We start from the raw sequence: 21927 nt of genomic DNA, 5'->3' as shown, positions 1-21927 counted from the left end.
CTGAGGGATCTGTGCAGGCTGCACTGTATTTCACTGCACTGTAAGTAATCTGTGTGCACTGCCTCTTAGTGCACTATGAAGAATCTGTGCACACTGCTATCCATCTTGCTGCACTGTGAGGGACATGTGCATTGCATCTTACGGCGCTGTGAGGAATCGGTGCACACTGCACTGCATCTGACTGCACTATGAGAGGTCTGTGCGCTGCATCTTACTGCGCTGTGATAAATCTGTGCACTGCATCCTACTGCACTATGAGAGGTGTGTGCGCTGCATCTTAGTGCACTGTGAGCAGTCTGTGCACACTGCACTTCACCTTACTGCAATCTAAGGAATCAGTGCACCCAGCACAGCATCTGCACTGACAAATCTGTGTACACTGCACCCCACATTACTGCACTATGAGGAATCTGTTCTACTGCGTTGCATCTTACTGCACTATGAGGAATCTGTTGTACTGCATTGCATCTTACTGCACTATGATGAATCTGTGTAAACTGGATTGCTGTCTACTGCACTATGATAAATCTGCATTCCACTGCATCTTACTATACTTTGAGAAGTCTGTGCCACTGCACTGTCGTTTACTCCACTGTGAGGTATCTGTAAATGCTGCACTGCATCTTATTGCACTGTGAGGAATCTGTACACACCCTGTGCTATGCTCTCGCTGTTAATTTATTGACTCGGCCACCCCTGCCCCTATGTTCGAAGCATGCCCCCCAGGCAGTTGAACGTCTACCCGTGCTGCCCCGCTTCCCTTTTCTCCCTTTGTCCTGAGCCATCTCTCCGACTAGGCAAAAGCTTCAGTCATTGCAATAGTTTCCCGTGCCGTAGGTTGGCTTACAGAGGTTGTGAGCCTGCTCCAGGGATTATGTGTGTGCACAGACTTTGGGTGTGCCATGCAGGAGGCCTGTCAAGCAGTGGAAGGTATGTGTCTGTGTTTTGAATGTATCTCTGTAAGGATGTGTGTGTAGGTTGGATGTGTGTGCATGTGCACAGGGTAGGGTTGTCAATCAATCAATCAGGGGCTTATAAAGCGCGCTATTCACCCGTGAGGGTCTCAAGGCGCTGCCTGGGAAGAGGTGTGGCGCAGCGGCCAGGGCAGCTGACTCCGGAACCCGGGTGCTCACGGTTCGATCCCCGGCGCTGGTGGCATATCAGCCCAGCACCATGTGACTCTGGGCAATAGCTCGCTTAATCTTCCAGACGGCCCCTAGCACCTTGACACCCTCGCTTTACAAATACTGGACACTTTCATTTACATTGTGTAGGGTGTGTGTGTGTGTGTCTGTATGAGGCTTGTCTGCAGTGTGTCTCTTTGAAGGGTGTCTGTCTTAACAGATGTTGATGGGGCTGTCAGTCACTCTTCCTAACCGCTCCTCTTCTCTGTACAGAGACCTTTAGGATCACTGGCTGAAAAGAATGTCTGCTCTGTGCAGAATAGTCGGGTACTACTCGACACACAGCAGACGTCTGATCAACGTCAAATGTGAAGTTCTAGTTGTTCACCATAGTTTAGAAGAATTAGCCCGGTTTGAGTGACACTTCAGCCCGACCTCCAAATGTGTGAGTTCCTGAAGCACCCAGGATCACGTGTGTGACAATGCTACAAAGGGTTGCTGCACTCTCCCATCATGCATCGATGAGGAGTGTACTATGATATAGGAGCCTATGTGAAGTGTCCAAGAGACTCTTGTAGTCATTCTGCTCTGCTTGTCACTTCAGCAGGAAGGGGAGAACAAGAAGAGTGAGCAGAAAAAGTTAGAAGAGGCAAGAGAAGAGAAGTAAGAGTGATACAGAGAGAAAAACACCAGAGGTAAAGTAAATAATAGATATCATCCAAAATATGAAAGAAATAGGTCTGAAGGGTGGGAACCAGAGTTCAAAAGGAAGAGCAGGAAAAGAAATGGAATTAACATTATTTATAAATTGTAACAGTTGAATTGTATGTTGTGAGCTAAAAATGAGATGTAAGTGCCATGTGAATGTGATTCTTTAAGAGTTATAGGTGTCATTTGCTGTTGACTGGTACCAATACTTGAACCAACTTTAGTACTATGAATCTGGGATTTAATTCAAGTCATCAAACAGTGTAAATGCACCAACTGGAGGGATCCATGTATTTTCCTGTGGGGTACACATTTCAACTCTAGTGAGATAGCATAGGTACCCCAGAGGCCTCTCATGGGCTAAAGCATGTATTATGCCACCCATGAGAGGCCATGCAAAATGGAACTCTAGGTCTGCTACTGCAGCCCGTGTAAGATGGTGCTTGCATCACTTAGTTTAGATATAGGTTCACTATATCTAATGGTCACTACGCTTCAAACTTACAAGTCACCCCCTATAGCAGGCCTTATCAATCTTGAAGGCAAGGTGCGGGGTTTTATGGGAGAGGGTGCCCCTGCATGAGCAGAGCCTCTCTGCAGCCTTCGGAGACCATTTCCCGGGTTGTTTGTGACTCAGCCGGACATATAGGTAGAGGTGAATTTTAACTTCGCGGAAGTTTTGTCTAAAAAATGGCTGCATATAAACAAATCCTGTGTGGTATCAAACACATTGGAATCATACCCCCACACCAGTAACTGGTGTGGGAGGTATGATTCCACCCTTCTGAAGCGACCTTCGTGGGGTCACCGGTCTACCCGGTGCTAGCCTTCGTGACCCGGACAGCACAAAATCGATGCTGCCAGGCAGAGACACATTTCTTCCCCCCTGCTGCTGAGCCACGCTCGAGCAGAGAAAGGTAGCACAATAGGCATCCTGTCACAGGGAGGTGTGACCACCTCCCAGACAGGGTTTAGTGTATTGGGCTGGGTGGGTGCACTCTGAGAGTGCCTGAAAGTCTGCACTGGGGTCACATTTGGTGTCCCTGTGCATAGTCCAGCTCAAACCAGTTCTGGGAGCCATTGACTCCGGCTCTGGCGCAAATCTGGACAAAGGACATGGGTGCAGCCACCCCTCTGTCCTGCCCCTGCCCTAGAAGGGTCCCATGAATCTGTCGAACACGCTCCTGTGGGTATAAAATGGGTTACCCGGCTACAGGACTTTAGATCAATGCCTCCGGGACCTCGTGGCTGCAGAGTCAAGCATCCCTTCTTCGCACCTAAAGCACCTTACATCAGTGGGCATTCGTTTACCGAGCCCCTGGTCACTCTGAAGTGACCCAGACTCTGTCCCCTCTTCTTTCAGGTTCCTTCCATCCAGAATCCAGGCATTGATTTGACTGGACCCTTTTCACCTTCACGGCAGCAGTACTTCTTCACCAGCTTCCATAGAGAACGACAAGTGTTTCTGACGACACTTCAGACCTATGCACCCGGCTCCCCTGGTATAGGTAACTCTGATACTACGTATGCACGGGTGGGGTGGCTCTTTAAACTCTTAAGTTCCAAAGGGTTTGCTCAAAGTTCTCGTAGAAGGGTCCTTAAACTTTAACGTTGTAACCGCGACTTTCCCATAGAGTTGTACGGAACACGGGGTCGTGTTTCCTCACTGCACCCGTCCTCCGTGAGTCTCCTGTGTCATCACCTTGGGTGGTTCCTTGGGGTCCAAGCTATTCTACGTGCTCTAGGCACTGTGTCTAGTCAAGTCGTATTTGTTATACCACTATTTTAGTATATGGTTCGGTCTCCCCCTGGAGCCTGCTGTGCATTGTGCTACTTATAACTGTTCTATTGATCCAGCATTGTGTGCTTTGTGTTCTATCCTCGTGTAGAGGATGGTAGAGAGTGTTATATTAATAGATACATATTTTTATATAACTACTTTGTGGTTCTTCATTTAGTAATTCAGGAGGTAATATTCTGGTAAAACAAGCTGCTTTACATTCCTTCAAAATTAGGCCTGAAGGCTGCTCTCCATAGCTACCACTAGGGTAGCTTTCAATAAGGTTATCTTTGACCTTATACATCATAAGGGCCGTGTGGATTGGTACAGGGTGCCCACTTTAATTAGTGGGCAGCATATACCAAGCCACCTTCTCACGTGCACCAGTAGTTGTTTAATAGCCAAAACCCTGCCCAATATCGTATAATCTGGGTTTAAAAGAGATGGGGGGGTGGTAGGATCCCATTTGCAATGGGTCACTGCCCTGCTTTGGAAGCACCACCAGTATGGCCTCTCGTAATGAGGGCGGTAGTGTGCCCGATCGTATGCATCCATGTCATCTCTGGAGGCATGGAACCAGTTGTGTACCAAATGAGGCATAGAATTCTAGGAGCCAGCCGTCTGCCCCTGGAGTTTTCCCCCTTGCCAATTTCTGTATAGCCTCTGTTATCTCCGATTTCGAAATGGGAAATTCTACAATTTTGTAATGGCTGAGTGGAATCTGAGGGAGTGCTATTTGTTCTAAAAAGGACGGTAGCTCTGTCCCATCGTGAGTCGAGGGGGCGCTGTGTAGGGATGCGTAATACTGCCGAAAAGCTAGATTGAGCTTGGTCTGTGTGTTAACCAAATGTCCCTCCAAGTTATGTGTGGCGGTGATAGGTGTGTGAGATGAGTCTGTCTTTAGTAAACAGGCTAGTGTCCAACCCGCCTTGCCCCTTTCGCATATTTCTCGGGATGCTGGATCTAATTGGACCCCATGATTGCCTTTGTTTTGTAGGGGTTGTGATCCGATAATGTGCGGGGAGGTATTCGGTAAGGGATACTGCTGAGAGGGCCTCATGAGAGAAGTACACCAGATCTATTCTCGTGTGTAGATCGAAAAGCCCAGAATAGTGGGTGTACTCTCTATGGGTAGGATGCAGGTCACGCTATGCGTCCTGACGGTGTGACATAGTAGCCCATGCCTGTCGGTGTTGGGAGAGGCTAATAAACTGAGTGCCCTGTATTGGTGGGCATGAGCGATCCAATGCTATGTCCGGAAGGCAATTAAAGTCCCCTCCCCAGTATGTTGCTGCAGAGGTGTAGTAAGGCTGATGTCAATGATTGCAGAAACTGGGCTTGGCCAAAATTAGGGGCATATAATGAGATCAATGCTATTGGCTAGCCGTCCTGTATCCCCTCTAGTATCGCATAGTGTCCGTTTGGGTCAGTGCAGGTGTGTTGTACCTCCATTGGAGTCCCGTGTGCCACCCATATCAAGGCCCTTCTTGTGTATCCGGAGTATGTGGTCCCCACTATCGTGCCTCTCCATATCTTGCGCATGGAGGCGAGTGTTTGTGTGTTCAGATGATGCGAATGTAATCCCTCTCATCCGAAGGTATTGGTTTACCCGTTGGCGCTTAGTACATCCCACCAGCCCACGTACAGTCCATATATACATATCCCATGTGATAGGGGTGTTCTGTGCATCCATTTACGTAAGGTTGGTGTGGAGTAAGTATCCGTGTCCCTGTGCATCGATGTTGTGCCCACCGTCTATCTGTGAGTGTGTGTGCCCTTCCTAATGTAGGGTTGATAGTGTCCGTTCGTAGTAATGGGCTTTGTCGCAACTGATAATATTCCCCTATTCCCACTCCCAGGCCTCAGCGCCAACGAGGAGCCGGCCATCTGCACTTAGCTGCAACACAATTGAACTTTAGCTTGAATGAATATAAGCAATACAGGGAGAAATACAGTGAAAAACTTGTGTGGGAGGGCAAGGACTGCGAGATAGTCTCGGTGTGCCCGCCTGTATAGGTTGTTTGTGGCCCTGGTGTGATATATATGATAGCTTTCAGGCAAGGGTCGGTGTGTCTACCCTGGGTGGCGCTCAAATGACTGTATGCATCATGTAGCAAACCTGTATGTAGAATGTCGCAGCAGGTCGTCAGACTTCTGAAGGGTATGACATCCGGGCCTCCATACCCAACTGCTGCCCGCTGGGAGTCCATCAGAGAAGGGGTGTCTTCTGCCGGGTTTTCGACTTTGGACCTGGATGATGAGAGAGAGTGAGGCGTCACGTGTCTTTGCCTTGGGCCTTGGTAAGTCCCTGCAGTTGCCGTTTGGGCCATTGCTTTTGTGTCTGCGTTTGCCACCATTGTTGCGATGCAGACACTGATTCCCTGCTGGTGGCCAGGTCGTTTTGTTATATCCAGTCCTATGCGGCCTCCGGGGGGTGCAGAAGTTAGTTTTACCAACGTGCTGAATTCTTAAGGTGGCTGGAAATTGCAGAGCATATTTCATATTATATTCTCTCAGGATCTTCTTTACTGCGAGGAAGGAGGACCTGCGTTGTTGTACCGCTAAGGTATAGTCCGGGTTTTTGTGGATCGTGACATTTTCTATTGTCCATGGTACCTGCAGTATGTGGTCCCTGTCACTGTAGCGGAAGAGTCATGCCACCACAGGCCTCGGCAGAGCTCCCAGGCGAAGGGGGACCAACGGGTACTCTAGGAACCCTTTCCACTGAGAAGAACTTGGATTACATGCCTTGCAGGATCGTGTCGGAAAACCATGTCTCCAAGTATAGTTCCATGCTTTGCGCGTCCGCACGTTCCGGCAGACTCACTATGCGAATGTTATCCTCCGAGAACTACCTTCCTGGTCTTCTACTCGATCGAGTAGATATTCAACTTCTTTTTGTAGGATCCTGAGTTGTTCTTCCGTCTCCTTTGCCGTGGGCCTCAGGGCGGCTAGGGTTAACTCGGAGTTCTCCATCCTGTCTTTTAGGCGCTTGTGATCTTCACACAGGAGGCCCATCTCTAGGCAGAGTGAGTCAGTTTTGGATCCTATGGTAGATTTGATGTCCAGGATGGCTGCCATAAGTTAGTCAAAGCGGTGTGCGTAATCAAGTGGCGCTTCCGGCATGTGTCCTGCTGTTTGGGCTGTGTCCGATGACCTTTCTGCGATGTAGACATGCTCCCTGTTTGCGCCTGTGGTCTCTCCAATTTATTTCTGCCCATATTGGCGGAGGATGGGGCGGTTTATTTTGTGTCTGTGGAGGCCAGTGGTCGCAATGGTGCGTGCTTGGGCTAAGATACCGGTTGTCCTGGCGTGGTCGCCTATTTAAAATGTCCTCCCCTGTGGTGTCCGGACGGATGAGCTGGCTGATTCTATCTCTTCCAGAATGTGGAGATGGCACATCCTACACACTGTAATGGTTGTGCAGAGTGTTGGGGACCTTTTGCCGCCCGGTTTAGGCCTCCTCGCAGCCGTCCTCGGCGGTGACTCTTCGAGTATCCTGGGGTGTTGGGTATTTGGCATCCCTATGTGTCGTGAGGTCTTGTGCTTAGGAGGGATTCTGGCATATATGTTTCTTCTGGTCACCTTTACCAATTAATAACATTGGTGAGGGTACATTCAGTCCAGCATGCGGTGGCTCAGGCCTGTGCATGCCCATGCTGACGCTGTTCCTGAGCTATTTTCAGGTAGCTGCCTCCAGTATTGGTGCCCCAGTGTAGACATGGGGGGTGGTGTTCTTGTTATCTGGCGCTGGTTATGTTGGACTGGTGATGTGTCTCCCTCTGTGGACCTCCAGCTTGCTCCACGGCTGCTTTGCCCACATATAATGTGCAGGGGATAAGGGGGGAATTAGTTGGTTTCTCTCCCGATTGCGCAGTTGTTTCTCGCATCGGGTATTGTCCGAGTGTCCCCCCCCTCCCTCGGTGAGGGGCGCTGTCTATCAATATGGAAGTGATGGGGAGGGATTCGGCAGTGGTGCAGGGCCGGTGTCTGGGCCTATTCCGGTATTTTGGTGGGCCTCACCCAAGGCCATATCTGGTAGGCCATTGACAGTGTCTGCCCGACCCCCGCGGTAGCTGTTCCCCTCCTTGCTGTGGGTTTGCGGTGCTTTTGCTGCAGGAGCGGCTGTGTTGTGGAGCCCATGGTCCTGTAATTCGGATCCTGGTCCCTCCGGTGAAGGCAGTCTCAGACGCCCGAGTCCCGGGTCCCAGCAGAGGCACCTTCCAGCCAGGCCCCGCTGCCCGATCCAGATGCTGCAGCTCAGGCGGTCCCGAAACGCTTTGAGCAGGATCTCAGGGTCCCCAACGATGGTCATAGGGCCGTTGCTAGAGCGAATCGCTCCTGTGCCTCTCGAAATTTCAGCATCTTGTGGTGGGTTGCGACGGAGCAGCTTGATGCACATCTGCTCCCGTCGCCATCTTGGCCACACCCCTCAGCATCCACGTTAAACGCAGTTACAAAAAGACTGTACTGCCCAGAGCCCATTGTAATGCATGAGTACAGAAAACTGCACCTGGTGCACCGTCATGGCACACTAGATCTCATAATTAGTCCTCTTCTCTGATAATGCACATTGAAAACAAGGTGCAGAGGCTTTTCTGTTTTCAGTTGCTATGAGTTCTAAATTGTGGTGTTATTTTTCAGTTTTTTACAAAATTTTAAAAAATGTTTACTTTTTTTGCTCTGTAAAAATTCACAGAATGTTGAGTTTATCTCCTTCTCCTGTTTGTCCCTATTGCCATTTCTAATATCCATCGATCTTCTCCTAACCCTCTTTTTTGAATTTGTTCTTTCAGGTAATGTTTCAGTGTTTTGCTCACCTCCAAACCTGTCTCATTTCCCATCTATCGCTTTCCAACATTCTTGTCCCAGGATGTGCAGAATGGAGGTATGTTTGCATGTCATTATCTCATAAATATGTGATTGCAGCTGGCGAAAGGTTAATGGTCTGCATTTAACACACATTTCCCTATTGCTTTATTCTTCAAACAAACATTAAAGATTATCTGAAATGGTGTTCAGTGCTGTGTTATTGGAAGCCAGTGTCCTACTACTCAGTTCTTTATCTCAAAATACTCCTGGGCTATAATTGTATTATTACTGTCTGTTTCCGGTCTGTACGTGCTCTACCTGGTCATAGAAGAGAAGCTGCTGAGGGATTAGCACACATGCTACTACAGGCTCTTCGGACACAATGCAGTAACAATCCATACAAAGTACTGGTCATGTTTTGGTGGATAAACGAGGGAGATGGGCAATTGTGGAATGTGGCCTTGGTGGATCTAAGTTTACAGTTTGTACTGTGTATGGGTCTAACTTTGATGAACCGCTCCTTTTAGAAGAATTAAATATTGAACTTGCATTATGGCCGGCGCCTCTAGTGCCCTGCGGAGACTTTAATATTAATCTGGTCAATAAAGAATCACAAAAGGGAAGGCAAGGATATACTGGACGGAAACCTAGAGTGTTTCAGGCACTATTTAACCTGTTGAAAGATCATGGGTTGGTAGATGCATGGGACAATCTTCAAACATCAGCACCTGGGTACACGTTTTATTCCTTCCCTCATCAGAAATTGGTCCGCCTGGACGATTTTTTTTATATCAACTGGGTTGCTTCCTGGGGCACAGGTGCATATATACCCTAGGATTACCTCTGATCATGCTCCTATAGCACTGGAAATTTCAGCATTTTCAATCGAATTTGTGCCAAGAACCTTTACATTCGATAGGAAATTGCTCCTTGACAACGGGTTTAAGGAACATATGCGGAAATGGATCAAGGAGCTTTTTGAGTATAACAAACACTCAGTTCCGGTTCCAGTGCTGTGGGATGCCTTTAAGGCTTGTCTTAGAGGGGAAGTAACGAGCTTTGGCATACATTATCAAAAAATGGCTAAAGTGGAATGACAGGAATTATATGTACAGTTGACACTAGCTGAGGGAAAGTTGACACAGGGAATCGCACAGCGTAAGGATATTGAGGGGCTGGAATCTGATACAGCACGATGTCGGGCTAATATCAATACTCTCTGGAATAAGGAGAACGCCAGGAAATACTTGATTCATAAAAGGGAATGCCATGAGTATGGTGAGGCGGTAGGTCGATGTTTAGGGCTCCGAATGTGGATGAAAGAGTCGTCCCAGAGAATTACTAGTCTTAAGGATGCTTCAGGCTCAATCGTGACTGAACCTCGGGGGATTCTTGCAATCTTCCATCCGTTTTATACTGATTTGTATACTCAGCAACCATCGGTTAATGTGAATAATATGTAACTAATGGGTGAATCTGTGCAGCTAGATCAGGAAGAGGTGGAGGTATTAGGCAATGGAATTACTATGGATGAACTAGAGATGGCTGTTAATGGTTTAGCGGTTGGGAAAGCTGCCGGCCCGGACAAGGTCCCTGGGAAGCTTTATAGGGTATTTTTTCAAGATCTAAAGGAGGAGATGTTAGAGATGGTATGTGCTGCTCAAAACGGCCATGCACCTAAAACATGGGATGAAGCCACTATTGTGTTTTTAAAAAAAAAGGAGAAACCACCTCAGAACCTGGGGTCTTACCGCCCGATCTCCTTGGTTAATTGTGATGGGAAAATATACGCTAAAATATTGGCGAACCGACTGGCAAATGCTATATCTCCCTTAGTATCTCTCCGTCAACGCGGTTTTATCCCCTCGCGAGGGACAGTGGCCCATGTTAATAAAGTTGTGACATTGTTTGATATTGCACAGGCTGAGGGGCGGGATCTGGGGTTAATATTGTTAGACGCTGAGAAAGCGTTTGATCGCGTGGCGTGGGACTATTTATGGAATATCATGGATCGGGCGGGATTCGGGCAAGGGTTTATCCAGGCGCTTTAGGTATTATATAAGTCACCAGTAGCTAGGATATGCGTAGGGGGGAGAGTGTCGGAACCTGTGAAAATAACTAGAGGAACTCAACAGGGTTGCCCCTGCTCCCCTCTACTATTTGTTCTTTATAGTAATCCTTTTGTTAATATGTTGGATAGCAGTCTCCTAGTGAGACCGTTTATTGTTCGGGAATTTCAGCACTCCGTATTCGCTTATGCGGATGATATAGCTATTGCTGCCAGCGACCCGGCTACTGCGATTGTAGACGTAGAACGTTTAGCACAAGAATTTGGACATATATCCGGGTATAAGCTTAATAGGACAAAAACACAAATATTATGTACTAACAATATGATGTCCGGGGACCCAAGATCTGTCAGGGAGGTAACATATCTAGGGATAAAAATCTGGGCATCTATGAAAGAATTAGTGGAAGTTAATTGGTTGGACATTATGTTTAAGATTAAAGAATCTCTAGCAAGATGGGGGCGTCTCCAACTTACATTAGTGGGTAGAGGCAATATTTTAACAATGAATATCCTACCTAGGGTCCTAGTTTTTTTAAAAAATCTGTCCCCTTAGAGGTCACAAGGGTACAATTGCAGCAACTGCAAACCGTCTGTGCTAAAATCCTGAGGGCCCCAGGTAGACCTAGAAGAGCTACATGGTTTATGACGTTACCGAGGGAAAGGGGGTGTTGGTCAATACCCGATTTTATATTTTATTATTATGTATGTTTTTTGCTTAAAATACGTATATTGCTGACTGGAGGAGAGGTCAGTAACATAGCAGAAGCCCCATCAATCTTTCATGTGTTACTGGGGGCGGAAGTTAAACATTGTTTGTTTAAGGAAATTGATGGTAGCTATTACAAGAAGACACGTTTTAAGATTATGGAGGCTGTCTTTAAAGTTTGGAAAGTTATTCGCAAAAGGTTTTCTTTAGAAGGGATAACGCATTACACCCCGACTAGTGCCCAATGCATTTTGCCTTCCATTTTTTTTCATTTTCGTATTTTGCCAGGCAATACGGTGTACCTAGGATGCAGTGTTTTAAGTTTCTTAAAATCCAGGATTTTTTAAGTAGGATAAACCTGGCACCGGTGCAGCATAAACTTATTGAATCAATCAGGCGCCAGGAGAGAATAGGGGTTCTGTATAAAATCCTGCTATCTTCTAAGCCCGATAACTTGGGAGAAACATAATCTTACATGGGCCAATGTTTTGGGTGAACATGAGGTGTTTTTAGAGAAGGCTATTATAATGGCTAAAGAAACATTTCTGTCTTCGAATCTGAAAGCTCAATTTTTTAAAACTGCCTTAAATGTATATTCTACGCCTGCAAAGATGCTGAAATAGTGTGGGAGGCAAGATGGCAAGTGTTTTCGCTGTGGGAGTGATAATGCTGATTGTTTACATGTTGTTTATGCCTGCTGTAAGCTATCTTTCTATATCCGTAATATTGAAATTTTTTGTCACTAATTGTTGGGATGCCTGTTAAAATCACCGCGGCTATGATGTTATTAGGTACTGGGCCCGATTTAGAGCTCGGGAAACCAATGTATAAACACCGTTATTTATTGTTTTTGGCCATGGCTGTTGCCCGTTTGAATACTGCTGCTTCTTGGTTGCAATCTGAGGCCCCTGTTTTTGAAGTATGGCGAGCCAGAATGTATAATATTTATAATTTATAATTTAGTCTATTTTCTGCTAAAGGCTCAAGGAAGCGAAAGATGGGTATTTATAGTTGGAGGGCTTTTCATGATTATATGGTTAAAGAATGATGATACAATCTGATATTGTGAATCAATAAAAAAACCAAAACAAAAAAACAATTAGGGTGAGAGAAATCGGTGGTGGCTGGCAAGTTCACCGATTGGAGGGGCGGGCAAATGGGTGGGGCATAAAATAAATACAAAACATTAATACGTTAAATAAATTTTTGAAAAAAACAACTGCTTGCGCAGGCAGGTCCTCCTCACACTGGTCCTCTTCTTTTCCAACGTCACATCCAGGGCCCCAGCTAACCAATCCAGGCACTGCTTTCAGCATGAGAGAAGCTCCAGGATTGGACGGAGCAGCGTCTCTTGGCGCTCCCGAGGACAGTTAAGGCATGTGCAGGCTCTCAATCCATCTGTCTACAAGGCTGAGTTGAGAGGTTTATAGTGCTCATTTCAGGCTGCCCGTCGGAAGACGGCCGGCCAAAGGGACATGCGCACAATAAACTAGTGCACAGGACGCTCACCACTGCTGCCACTCACCAGGCACTGCCCCTTCCTGAGTCAGGCCAGGTTGATGAAAAATTAAATTGTTGGAGGGAAGATTTGCTACGGGTCAAGGAGGCAAGGGGCGGAACACAGAGCCCTAGGAGTCACCATGGAATGAGCAAGGGAGTGAGTTAGGGACAAAAGGGGCACCTTAATTTGAGCCGGGTGCCTAGGAACGCTTGCTCTAAAAATGAAGAAAACAGACATATGAGACATGGAATTGGAGGCAGAATACAATGGCAGTTTAATGAGAAGATGCAACTTCAAAGAAACTACAAGACAAATGCATTATGAGACACATAAGTTACATCAAGGAAAATGTTCTCAGAATGTACAACACTTTTACCTAGGAACATTCACGTGTACCCAAGAGTGAGCAATCCTGCAATTACAATACAAAATATTTTACATGCAGAAGTGAAGAGAACAATGGTTAAACATAACGTGACAATTCATATAGGCAAAATAGAACAAGATACTTCAAGCAAAGCAGAGCAAGACATTTTAAGCAAGAGGCGACAAGAGCTCTTAGCTCTTGGGGAAAAACCTGCACAGCCTGTTACCTACATACAGACAGCGAGGTAGTCCGCCGATGACTGTGTGGGCTCCCCTTTAATATCATGTTTAGGCTATGAGAGGCATCATCTCACGCCACTTCTACCTACGTCAGGCTACCCAAAAAGCTTTGTCTGCAATTTTTACCAGACATTTCGTCATTTACCCACTTAATGCCGACAATGAACTAGGTGAAAAGGTCAGTTTCTCAGGCCAATCGCTTGTCGTAAGTTGCATAGAGCAATCAGAAAAGAAGTGGATATTGTACGGGAATTCGATATATACATGTATAAATCTCCTCTGTTCCCTAACTTGACACTCTGCGGTTGCCACTTTCTTAAAAGCATGTACCAGCCCAGGAAGCAGTCTGCTGCATGTCGAAAGAACAGGGGGATGTTGAACTCTGATACAGTGAACTGAGCACTCGGGTAGGGTGGGGGCTACTAGTCTGGAGCAGGAGGCCTCGCAGAAAGAGGAGCTGGATATGATTTGGGTCAGACCTGCCTTCAGCCTGTTAGACAGGAAAATGGCAGAACTATGGTCAATTTACCAAAGAAGCCTACATATTGAACAGAAGGGCCTACACAGGAGTTTTATGCTGGCTGAGTGGTAAGGATGTCCCAGGGTATTTGTCATATAGTAACACAGGACCCGCTGTGTTAAAAGGTAGCGGCAGTTGCAGTCGATAACCTTTCGAGTATTGCCCGGCGGTAATCGCCTCTTATACCATTCGATAATTAACCAACAAAGAGGCAGGCGCCGGAGACTGGAAGGCAGGAAACCAAGGTTTATTCTCTCCGGAGGAGAACACATCAGATCAGACAGCAAGGTATCGTCACGAGGTGCTCTAACCACATCTCTGAGGCCTGGCCTCTTATACACAGGTTTATGACTTTATTGCAGGTTTATCATACATGGCACATTCTTGAGATCGCTTTGATACATGAAAGAACATCCTCAGAATCCCCACTTCAAGCTCGTTCCCACACATATCTACAGTGGAAGTCCCCACCCCACACACAGTAGGAGATGGCTATCACACAGCTGGACATTCCGCCAATTCCCGGGGGTGTGTGCGACTGGTCGGGTCTCAGGGGGTGGGGGGCCTTGATCTACTGTAATCCCTTTGATGTGGGGTGTTTCCCTTACAGTAGGGGCAATAAACTGCATCCGCAGGGCTAGGTGATGGCCTGGGATCGGTTCGGACAATTGGGCGCAGAGGAAGGGGGTTATCCAAGAGATGTATGACCATGTATGGGATGTCGGTCAGGCGTGGGATGTGGTTCCATGGCAGGGTCGCGCAGAAGGAGAGGGTTTATGGCCCATGTATGAGAGAGTGGGGGTGGCCGGCGCGTGGGGGAATGTTCGCAGCGCCAGGGGGACGCGCTGGCGATTGGCAATGAGCAGGGAGAGAGACCAGGGTGCCTAAAATGGCTGCCGTGCGCTTTCCTGTGTGTCGCGCTGGGGAGAGACAAGATGGCGCAGATAATGTTCAGTTACAAGCTACTTTTCCACAGTCCTCCCTTTTAACATATCTCGCCAGCTTGTTTAGTTCGGATCTATCCCCATAATGCCACGAATTTCTGCCTTGTATAGAGCTTTCATATATTCTGCTTCAAAGTTCAGAGTTTTAGGGCGGACAGGAATAATCCGACACATTTGTACATAATTACATGTAGTTGATGGGATAGGTGAGGAGGAAGTGCATACAAAATTACATCAGCTGCGTCATATGTCAGACCCGGAGATAGGAGGAGGGAAGCTCGCTTGAACACAAACATGATACCGTAAAGTAATAAAAAATGTTCTGGCAAAACAAGGAATATTACGTACATTACTTAAGGCCTAGACTTCGTGTGGATCAAACTAGACAGCATAGTCATGTGCACGGCTGGTGTTATACAAGTGTCATTATACAAAGTTAATGTTTCTTAACTATCAGTGTACAGTTGGAGGTGACTGATGCAATATCATGAAAACTCGATTGGAAGATAGTCAATACGAAAGCGGTTGGGAGAGGAATTCAACTTAACAATGGTTACAGTCAGGGGGGGGGGTTCTTCTTTCCAGTGTCCTATTATAACGAGCCATCACTGGTAAGCTCTCATTGTTCTTCTTCTTTCGTTGGCACTGTTTAGCATCGGCGGTGGAGCTAAGGTCCAGCTCAAATCCAAGTGTTCACGTAGCAGGGTGTGACCATTCGTTGTTCTCGGATCACAGTCCTGTTCCCTAACTCATCTTATCATAGGTACCTTGAGACGGGGTACCCGCATTTTGTTCTTCTGTTGTCAAGTCAAATTCAAAATCCCATATAAACGAGAGGGGGGGAATAGGGGCGTGCCTTGGGATGCCGAGGGAAGAGGGGGCGGAGTGGGATCGGATCAAAAAGCGGACCAAGGAGAGCAGAATCTTTCAGCACTGGGCCCATCAATCGGGCCCGACGGGTTGGGACTTCAGGCACGTTGATCAGCGAGCAGGGGGCCTCGGGATAGCCCTTCGTTCTATCGCTTTTCATGTTGATAATGGTGCCTCGTCCCGTGCCCTTTTTGCTTCGTGGCTCCCCCTTGGTCGATGCCATAGGTGTTCCATGATCCGCAGCCAGGCTGTGCGTCACGTCCGACCCCTTCTTTTCCGATGACTGCATGTTATCTTTGAATGAGTACAAGAAACAAAATCTTAGAGAGTTGGCAGCGAAGACATTTACGCACTTCATCCTCTCTCCCAACCACCGAGTAGTCGGGGAAATGTTTTGTCGGTCGCTCTATGATGGATGTCTATTAATTCTTATGTCGGTGTATGTTACTAACTTATTAATCATTGCTGTGGTGCATGTTTTGTGGGTGTTCTTGCAAATTTCCATCGTCTGGCCTGCTAGGTGTCCATTCCTGTACTTTATAATCGTTGCAGGAAGCCTGACATCTGTCAACGTTCTTGTCTATCAAAGTTCGAACCGGCTTCTCCGGTAGAAACTCGTTCTTCTAACACAAGCTCTGTTAATTCACATTTTTCTCCGAGGACTGCTAAGTTTATACAAAAGTGCGAGGTGCCACTGTCATGGGTTCACAAATATCTATTTCGGGGAGGGAAACAAGCTAAAGACAATAGGTAACCCTTATTAGTTTAGGCAATGTGTCTTCAGAAAATAAAGTCATCGGCTGTATTGTTCAAAATACCCTGGGATGGCTAGTACCAAACTGGGGCTATTCTGGGAGGACGGGGTGTTTAGACGTTCCAGTTCTGGGCAATTGGGCGGGGCGACTCTGAGCGGCGGAGGTGGTGCCGTTAGAGCTCTAAAACGCAAACCACTGACATATAGTCCCCGTGGTGAGGGCCAGATTGGGAGACATCAGTCGTCTTACCTGTCCTTTCTTTCTCAGCCAGTTGAGGTCAACATTTTACAGAAAGGAGAGGTAGTAATGTGGGAAAATATGGTCGTTTTGCTTCTGTCAATTTGTTCGAACACTGTCGTGTTTGAGGCCAATTATACACATGCTGAGGAGGTATAGCGTTGTTTATTTATTGAAAAAGAAAGAGGGCAAGAGAGCCTTCAGCAAGAGAGAGAAAGAAAGAAAGAGAGAGAGAGAGAGAGAGAGAGAGAGAGAGAGAGAGAGAGAGAGAGAGAGAGAGAGAGAGAGAGAGAGAGAGAGAGAGAGAGAGAGAGAGAGAGAGAGAGAGAGAGAGAGAGAGAGAGAGAGAGAGAGAGAGAGAGAGAGAGAGAGAGAGAGAGAGAGAGAGAGAGACGTGCGCATCAAGTAGGCTATTTGGTATACGTACGACACAAAACGAGAGAGAGAGAGACATGTGTACGATAATAGGCCACTTGGTGCACACACAACATGGAGTAGCACGGGTCAATTCTATGTAAGAAAACACAAGCGGGGAAAAGACATAAATTCGGCGATCACGTACACATAAATACCGGATTGGGCGTGACAGTACATACATCAAGCGCAGAAACTTAAGACGAAGACACAGGGCTACGTTGAGTATGGGGACCTCTCCTTTCCTGTCCTCTTTCCTATACATGTTGATCGATAGACAAGCACTTCAGTCATGCGATGACGTTCTCTTCCAGCGACCCAAGCATACGAAATGCATACACATTCATACCGTATAATCATGGCACGTACGCAAAGTCATACCATACAATTTTCACGTTCCCAGTGGTGGTCTGCACTTCGTGCACCATCCCACGTTTGTCTATGTTTTTCCCTATATTGAGCACGGTGCGGTCCATGTTCACTCCATTCTTCAGTCGGAACTCCGATGTGACCTACAGAGGAGAAAAGAGAGGGGGGGGGTGGTATGCAGCATTCAAAGTACGTTAGCGCGCGTAGACACGAAAAAGTTCTACTTACCACGTACCAGGCTAGTTGCAGGGGCGGGTAATACCACAGACCTTGACTATCCTTTTCGCATTTTTCTTTCTGTGTACTATACCCTTCTTTTCTACTATACCAAAACTTCTTCATTTTTTTATTTTTCCCTAAATTCGAGTTCCCTCTTCGTGCATTTGTTTCTCAATTAGCCGCATATTATTGGACAAAATACCATACCTTACATGGATACAAATTTTCATTAATCCAAACTTCAGGTAAAGGGCCTGCATTATCTGTCTTCTATTGTTTGGGAATGACAGCCGTTATTCAAGACCCTACCAACCTAGATGATTGTTAAGACGCTGATTCCATAATTCCTTCGAAAACCCTTTATTGTGAAAATGTCAGTATACAAATACGGGCCTACAACCGTATAGGCCGGCCACGATGCAAGAGGCGTCGAGTATCATGAGCAATACTACCTTAATGCGAAAATAAAAATAAAAAATGATAATAAAGATGGGGAGGACAGCATCAATAAGGTCGTCCGTATGCCCGATCAGTACCCTCCCCGTCCCTCCGCCCATCATGTTTGAAAACATCGCATTCATATCCTTTTAACATAAATGTCAAATAACTGAAACGCCATAAGGAGTTGTAGGCCCTTCCTACATCGGCGCCATTTTGGGGCGAGGTCGGGCGGGTCCAGCGTACAGTCTAAGTCCTTCCACTAACTAGCTGCCAGACCAGAATCCCTTTCGGCAGTTCGAGAACTTTCGTTAGAGCCAACGGAAAGAACAGACAGCATGAATCGTGATTCGGGGGTGGGGAAGCACAGTTTTTGTTCCTACCGGGTCATGTTGAGGTTCCACCGGAACTGATCCGAGCGGCTAGGCTACAGTGTCTCCTGATAATTCAAACAGAAGCTTGCGTCAGCATGGCGTCACCACGGTCTCGCAGCAATGCCATGATCCATTCTCAGGGCGGGACAGCAGGCGGGTCTCGCTGCCGACGCCTTGAATCAGTCTCTCTCAGGGCACCAAAAGGAGGCAAGATGGCTGCCGCCCGGGGCAAAGACAAGTTAATGTGGAATGATCAAGCAATAGCGGCGGTTGCCCCCACCGGAAGTCCACGGGAGTCGAAGGCCAATGACTCCCGCAGAATCTGCAAAGCTGAGAGGGCGTTTTCAAGGGTGTGGCCCATGCCCGAGCAGGCAAGCTTCCGAGTTCCAAGGTAGCCCAGAGCCATCTTTTAGTGGACCAGGCCTGAATCTGAAGAGCCGACCGCCATTTCGAGAGTCCAGTGGCAGCAGCGGCAGCAGCTCTTCGTTACAGCCACCGGGGTGGGTCCCTCCGACCACTTGGCTGCGGGGGCCCACTTCTTGCGTCGAACGCTAATGGCAATCTTGGTGCAGAAAAGAACCCGTGCCTGGGTGGTCGTCCGGCAGGCGGGACGTAAATGGCTCCCCTGCCGCAGCTGGCAGGTGAGTGCAGGGGCGGCTACTCAGCTGGACGGCGAGTGAAACGGCAGGGGTGCCTTCTCGGCTGGTGAGCCTCCACCTGGGGAGGCGGGGGAGGCCCGTTCGCGTCGCTTCCCCCCCGCCAGGGCACCCTTCGTTGTTGATCTGTGCAGCAGAAGAGGATGGCAAGACCAGTACAAAAACCCGCTAGACTCCTCCTCGGCGCCGCCAGGGTCCCAGCGCTGCGTGTAGCCTCCGGCCTATTCGCACAACCGTCCGCCACTGATGCCGCCCTACAGGCCGATGGATTTCGCATGTCTTTTATAGCCCAAAGCCGACTAAAAGGACCGCCCAAAACAAGCCAGTGTTGCTACTTCGAGGAAGGAGGGTGAGGACTGTGTCACGCGGACGTGAATGCTTTGGGATGGAGGTTGCGGCAGGCTGTCATGTGAATGGTTGTTAAAAAACGTGTTTTAACGTGTTCACCCTGTCGGAATGTTGTTATACCTATAAGTTATTAAAATGTTTTAATCATACTACTTTGTTGGAGTGTTGTACATATTTGCAATCTGGCAACGAGCACAAGGATGTTACTGCGTAATCGGAAAATGACATAGCCCAATTGTGCGTGATCTAGCCCAGTTCGGTGACGTCGATGGTGGGTATCAGCAGGCTTCCGGTTGTGCAGGATTTTGTCGTGTTTACTGGGCGGGGTGGGTGGTAGGGCAGACATGTTTAGGCAGCGAGAGCGATGGAGCTGAGCTACCTCGTGGCCATCTTGACCGTGAGCTTGGCTCCTTCCCCTAGTTTCATATTTTTCGCAAAGGGCTATTTCCTAGTGTTTCTTAAAAGAAAAAGGATCCCATCAGTGGTCTACTGGTTTTCGGAGTCCTTCTTTGTATATTTATGCCATAGTTTGCTATAAGCTACAGCGACTAGTCCATATTTAGTAAACATGTCCTTATTAGGGGTGCCTTCCAGAGGAGCCGGATGGTTCATCTCTAATAAGCGGTCCAGGCAGAACCAACTACCAATCAGTGGGGAGAAGACAGGCATGATGGGTTACAACGGGGACAAAAGTCTGCACTACCTATCTTTTCACTGCTTGCAAAGACTAGACAGAATATCTCTGTTCCACGTTATTTGTAAGCAGAGAATACCTCCAAAGAACCAATATCGAACAACCAGTGTTCAGACAATCAATCAATCAATGGTGAGAAAGAGATAGGCACGACGGGTTACAATGAGGACAAAAGTCTGCGTTACCTACCCTTCACTATTTGCAAAGACTAGACAGAATATTTCTATTCTACGTTATTTGCAAACAGAGAATATCTCAAAGAGCACTATTCTTCAAAACAATCAATGTTCGGACAATCAATCAGTGGGGAGATAAAAATAGGCACGACGGGTTACAATGGGGACAAAAGTCTGCGTTACCTACCCTTCACTATCTGCAAAGGAAGAGAGAGTATTTCTACTCCTCCCCGTTTGTAGACAGCGAATATCTCAAAGAGAACAATCGATAAGCAATACTAGTATTTTCAATCAATCAATCAATCGTTTCGCAATTTGTCGTGTTTCACGACCTTACCCGGACCGCATGGACAGTTTCTCGTCTTCCGCCTCCAGCGCCCGATCGTCCTCTACTCTCCGTATTTGCCGCGGCACTCCTGATGGTTCCCAGTCAGGACCGTAGATCACTCGAGAGAGGTCGGTTCGGAACCAGTGAAGTTCGGATGATCGGCTGCCAGACGAGGGTCTATCGGGCAGGAGCTCTTTCCGATCGTTGCAGTCGTTCACTCTGTCGTCGGGACCTCTCCCACTGGATCCACGTGTCGCTGATGGGCCCCACGCTTGGGACGCCAATTGTTAAAAGGTAGCGGCAGTTGCAGTCGATAACCTTTCGAGTATTGCCCGGCGGTAATCGCCTCTTATACCATTCGATAATTAACCAACAAAGAGGCAGGCGCCGGAGACTGGAAGGCAGGAAACCAAGGTTTATTCTCTCCGGAGGAGAACACATCAGATCAGACAGCAAGGTATCGTCACGAGGTGCTCTAACCACATCTCTGAGGCCTGGCCTCTTATACACAGGTTTATGACTTTATTGCAGGTTTATCATACATGGCACATTCTTGAGATCGCTTTGATACATGAAAGAACATCCTCAGAATCCCCACTTCAAGCTCGTTCCCACACATATCTACAGTGGAAGTCCCCACCCCACACACAGTAGGAGATGGCTATCACACAGCTGGACATTCCGCCAATTCCCGGGGGTGTGTGCGACTGGTCGGGTCTCAGGGGGTGGGGGGCCTTGATCTACTGTAATTCCTTTGATGTGGGGTGTTTCCCTTACAGTAGGGGCAATAAACTGCATCCGCAGGGCTAGGTGATGGCCTGGGATCGGTTCGGACAATTGGGCGCAGAGGAAGGGGGTTATCAAAGAGATGTATGACCATGTATGGGATGTCGGTCAGGCGTGGGATGTGGTTCCATGGCAGGGTCGCGCAGAAGGAGAGGGTTTATGGCCCATGTATGAGAGAGCGGGGGTGGCCGGCGCGCGGGGGAATGTTCGCAGCGCCAGGGGGACGCGCTGGCGATCGGCAATGAGCAGGGAGAGAGACCAGGGTGCCTAAAATGGCTGCCGTGCGCTTTCCTGTGTGTCGCTCTGGGGAGAGACAAGATGGCGCAGATAATGTTCAGTTACAAGCTACTTTTCCACAGCTGGTCAATTTAATACGGCCTACAAATGCGGCTGGCAGGGCAAGGACAAGGGTCTCATACTTCAGGTGTGGACAGAACGGGCCTGGGGCCCCCAATGATATAAAATCTACCCTCTCTCATTCCCTCCTCTTG

General features: G+C 47.8%; 1 protein-coding gene and 1 pseudogene across 1 annotated transcript in view; one reads left to right on the top strand and one right to left on the bottom strand.

Annotated features, from left to right (window-relative positions):
• Positions 1-21927, top strand: part of LOC146839012 (uncharacterized) — a 47456-nt gene that overhangs the window by 367 nt on the left and 25162 nt on the right. Inside the window, exon 2 of the mRNA XM_085603043.1 lies at positions 8409-8500. The gene's annotated coding sequence lies outside the window, so the exon portion shown is untranslated. The remainder of the gene's footprint in view (positions 1-8408; positions 8501-21927) is intronic.
• Positions 6439-21927, bottom strand: part of LOC146839013 (NACHT, LRR and PYD domains-containing protein 1 homolog) — a 35044-nt pseudogene continuing 19555 nt past the window's right edge.

The sequence above is a fragment of the Triturus cristatus genome, chromosome 4_2 (genome assembly GCF_964204655.1).
Source record: "Triturus cristatus chromosome 4_2, aTriCri1.1, whole genome shotgun sequence".
NCBI classification, from domain to species: domain Eukaryota; kingdom Metazoa; phylum Chordata; class Amphibia; order Caudata; family Salamandridae; genus Triturus; species Triturus cristatus.
Note: the sequence above shows the minus strand (reverse complement) of the source record. Positions and strands in the feature narration are given on the sequence as shown.